At 41.7% G+C, this 4,939-nt stretch overlaps 1 long non-coding RNA gene across 1 annotated transcript; it reads left to right on the top strand.

Annotated features, from left to right (window-relative positions):
* Positions 1 to 4,271, top strand: LOC140614510 (uncharacterized). Its single transcript, XR_012015363.1, has 3 exons — positions 1 to 71; positions 3,670 to 3,836; positions 3,945 to 4,271. It is a non-coding gene; the product is annotated as an uncharacterized lncRNA (long non-coding RNA).
* Positions 4,272 to 4,939: the final 668 nt, after the last annotated feature.

Genomic DNA, 4,939 nt, shown 5'->3' with positions numbered 1-4,939 from the left:
AGGTTACCTAGGATTCCATGGTTTGGATGTGTCTTGATTTACATAGCCAATACTCCACAATAATCACTGAGGTATCTTCCGATTTTTTTTACCATTTCAGTGTTACAATCAACATCTTGATATATATATATATATATATATGTATCACTTTTTAAAATACATACATATACATATATATATATCACTTTTTAAAAATGTTTATTTGAGAGAGAGTGAGTGCACGAGCAGGATGGGGGGTAGAAGGAGAGGGAGAGAGAGAAACAGACTCTCCACTGAGCAGGGAGCCTGATGGGAGTCTCGATTCCAGGACCCTGGGATCACGCCTTGAGCCAAAGGCAGACACTCAACCACTGAGCCGCCTAGGTGCCCCTCATCATCTCTATTCTCAAGAAATGCCTCCCACGGTCTTTGCCCATTTCTACAGAAATTGCTAACACCTGCTAGCACTCACATGGTCTTCAGTTCTCTATGTATTTGCCACGTATGTGGCTTGAGTAACAGATAAATTGGACAGTACCTGTCTGGACCTTTGACTTTGCTTATCTACCCTGAACTTGAAAACAAATTTACCATTGACCAACAGGTGGCACCATATCCCAAACTACAATACTACATTGAGGATAGGCATTCTTTTTTTTTTTTTTTTTTAAAGATTTTATTTATTCATTCATGAAAAACAGAGAGAGGCAGAGACACAGGCGGAAGGAGAAGCAGGCTCCATGCAGGGAGCCGACGTGGGACTCGATCCTGGGACCAGGATCACACCCTGGGGCCAAAGGCAGGCACTTAACTGCTGAGCCACCTGGGCTGCCCAGGGTAGGCATTTTAAAACAGCTTTCTTTGGGAAGCCTGGGTGGCTCAGTGGTTGAGAGTCTGCCTTTGCCCCAGGGCATGATCCTGGAGTATCAGAATCAAGTCCCAGGTCGAGCTCCCTGCATGGAGCCTCCTTCTCCTGCCTATGTCTCTGCTGCGCTCTCTCTGTTTCTCATGAATAAATAAATAAAAATCTTTAAAATAATTTAAAAAAAAAAACAGCTTTCTTTGAGAATGTCTCGTCTGACCTCCCTCTGGAGTGTCAAGTTTAAATATTGTGGATCCAGTCCCAATATGAATTTAAAGAACCTTATAACAAGTAACCAGATAGTGAAATTGGCTGTGGTCTCTAACTCTGCTCCTCCCCTGTTCATTCTGTATTAATTGTCTACTATGGATTAGTCACTGCTTCTCTGTAGAAATAAGTCTTATGACTTGCTTCCTTTTTTTTCCTTATTATTTACTTCTAACTGGACTGCCAGATATCTCTGTCCATGACAATCTCATGTGTCTCCTCCTTAGTTCAACTGGTTTAGTGTCAGAACTTGCCAACTGGGCATAACCTTCCACCTTTGCCCTTTCACTTATCAGTAATACAGAAGGAAGAACAATAGGACCACAAATCCTTTCTCTACGCGAGTACAAGGAAGCCAATGCCATATAATAGTATAGCAAGCAAGGCAAGAGGAAATAAATCAAGATACCTTCTCTTGTAGGTAACTTTGATTGTTCTGGTTCCTTGTTACTTTTTAACTTCCTTGGATGATTGTAGTCATATGTCATAAGCCCTTCAAGCAGCTGAACCTTGCTTAGTGCCACCAGATGCTGGGAAATCTGACCCAATTGTCCTTCCATCTTATCCCATTGTACTTGCAAACTGACAAAACTAACTATCTGATTCCCTGTGATGGCATTTTGCTTTATTTCATGTCTCTACCATTGTTGATTCAAAGCATTTTCAGCCCATAGTCTATATCAAGATCCCTTTTTGAACTATATGGTGGCCACTCTGTGAAGAACTTTGTCCCTGGCAAAGTATTAGAAGATGCAGAGAATTTTAAAGTAGGGAAAGTGGAGAAAGAGTTTGACAGTTTAGTTTCAGTGAAAGATCACAGCCCTGTTTACCGAGGTGGGAATCCCCTGCTGGTTTGTATTTTCCTTTAACTCTTTCGAGAGAAAACGGAAACTGAGAAACCAGCAATGTAGGGTTAACCTATTTTTGGTTTGTGAAATTCAAAGCAATTCTTGTTTTCTTTTTTTTTTAAGTTTTTTCTTAATTTTTATTTATTTATGATAGTCACACACAGAGAGAGAGAGAGAGACAGAGGCAGAGACATAGGCAGAGGGAGAAGCAGGCTCCATGCACCGGGAGCCCGATGTGGGATTCGATCCCGGGTATCCTGGATCGCGCCCTGGGCCAAAGGCAGGCGCTAAACCGCAGCGCCACCCAGGGATCCCCAATTCTTGTTTTCTGATCACAAACTTCACGATTATCTGTGGATAGTAATTTGTGCACACAGTGCAGAAACAACATAAGGCTCTGACTTTATTCAAAGTTTGGCAAATAGGGGAACTTGGGTGGCCCAGTTGGTTAAGCATCTGCTTTTGGCTCAGGTCATGAGGCTCAGGTAATGATCTTGGGGTCCTGGGATTGAGCCTTGTGTCAGGCTTCCTGCTCAGCAAGGACTCTGCTTCTCCCTGTCCCTCTGCTTCTCCCCCTGCTCATGCTTGCTCTCTCTCTCAAATAAATAAAGAAAATCTTAAAAAAAAAAAAAAAAAAGTACAGGTCCAGCACTGTCCTGGAAAAGCAAGTGGCCTGAACTTCAAATTTGAATTGCCCTTCTTTGTCACAAATATAAGACAATGGCTGCTATTTTCATTTAGGCCTCCTTTTCTTTATCTATGAAATGAGAGGATTAAATAAAACAATGTAGGGAGAGATGTGAAAGATGCTGAAACAGAGCCAACTAATGACTGAGTGTGTGCAATGGAAAAACAAGTGGATCTATCTAACCAAACTCACTGGGTAATCCTTGTCCTTGAGCACTTTTGTAAGTCTATGAATTGTAGAGAGCAAAGCAAATGGCTCTTGCCCACAGACATGCAGATAAATTTCTATATGTGCAAATGCAATCAAATTCCCTATCTCCTCAAGTTCTTCTAGTTTTGCCCCAATTTGTAAATACATTTCAGCATTATTGACTGCTTATATATATGTGGATCTTTGAATAATTCTTTGAACCATTGTAATATCTTAGTTCTCTAACTTGTCAGTGAGTTAAGTAACATCTTTGACCTATACTCTATTTTATATTTGCTTGAGAGTCAGGAATTTATTCTGTAAAACACTAGCTGTTAGCAACAATTGCTCAAAAGTCCAATGTGGGGGTGCCTTGGTGGCTCAGTTGTTAAGCCTCTGCCTTTGGCTCAGGTCATGATCCCAGGGTGCTGGGATTGAGCCCTGAGTTGGGCTCCCTGCTCAGTGGAGAGTCGGCTTCTCCCTCTCCCTCTGCCCCCTCCCTGCCACTTATGCTTGCTTCTGCTGTATCTCAGATAAATAAATAAAATCTTAAGAAAAAAAAAGTCCAATGATCACAAATTATTTGGTCAAGAAACCATATATATATATTTTTAGTAGAATACTATGGTAAAAGTGATAAATTGCTTCCCAAGTTGCTTAACTTAGTCCATGTTATAATTATAACCAGGAATATGGACAAAAGAGATCAAGTGCTAAAGAAAAATGCATTTATCAAATACTCCAGGTGTCTGCTTTGAGTTAAGTAGAACTTGTGGTTGAAGGTGCTTTCTGAACATAAATTTTTTTTCAAGCTTTTTTTCTTTTTCCTTTTTAAGAATCTATTTGAGAGAGAGAAGAAGGAGCAGAGGAAGGGGCAGAAGAAAAGCAGACTCCTTACTGAGCAGGGAGCCCAACTTGTGGCTGGATCTGGGGACTCCAGGATCATGACCTGAGCCGAAGGCCAATACTTAACCAACTGAGCCACAGAAATTTTATTGGCCAGGTTTGTATCTGAGATTATTCAGAGTGAAAAGATTTCCATAGTAGCAACTCTTTGCCCCCGCCATACATTAGTAATATGCCATCTGCGTCTACTTTGGGCTTTTTGCAGAGAGAAGTGGCTGTGACTTACTGCACTGGAGTGGTCTCACCTAAGACCACATTGCAAGAAGTGATGGTGGAATGGAATTTGGGGCAGGTGGCCTTGAGAGAAGGAGTACATATGGGAGGAAGGAATTCTTACATGAATCTTCACAAATCTGGAGTAAATCTTATTCCTTTCCTTTACTGTGTATCTTTGAAAAGCTGATTCTATAATCTGAAAAAAAAAAAGAATTTTTAAGGATGGGGTAGTTGCGTGATACACATTAAGGAGGGCACGTGATACAATGAGCACTGGATGTTACATACAACTGATGAATGATGAATCACTAAACTCCACCTCTGAAATTAATACTACACTATACATGAATTAACTTGAATTTAAATTTAAAAGTTTTAAAAAGAAATTTTATGGCCTGATCTCCCTGAAATCAGACCTTACCATTAAAACTTATATGCAAGTTGTTTATTTGGGGATGTGATCCTAGGCAACTTGAGTAAAAACAGGAATGGAGGAAAAGCCGATGCCTATGCTCATGTGTATATGTTAGGGTTTGGAACTAGGGCAGATGGGGCCATCCTGTACAAGGCCCCATCCCCTCCCAGCCCTGGCAACATACTTGAGATTTCTCTAGCTTTTCCTTCAGAAGGAATATGTGCCTTGTGTAGGTTATGGCTTGGAATTAGGCAGATGTGGGTACCCCCAATAGCTCACTCCCCAACCAGGCCTCTCCCTGTAGCTGCCCTGTTTCGGATGCTTGCCCTCCCTGCCCCCCATGCAGAGACCATCTGCACTCTGTCTACCAGCCTTGTGCTCTCAGGGCCCTTCAGGTCTGTGGGGCTCAGACCAGTCCTTAAAACCCACGTAGCCTCTGGAGAAGAGGGTGCCCATGCCCAGAAAAATCTTTCTGAGGTATCAGGTTTAAGTGATAATAGTTTGTTCCCATTTAGACTGGCTGCCTGAGGCATTCCCAAGCTTTCTCAACCATCAAGGCTCCCAGATAT

Source organism: Canis lupus, chromosome 22 (assembly GCF_048164855.1).
Source record: "Canis lupus baileyi chromosome 22, mCanLup2.hap1, whole genome shotgun sequence".
NCBI classification, from domain to species: domain Eukaryota; kingdom Metazoa; phylum Chordata; class Mammalia; order Carnivora; family Canidae; genus Canis; species Canis lupus.
Note: the sequence above shows the minus strand (reverse complement) of the source record. Positions and strands in the feature narration are given on the sequence as shown.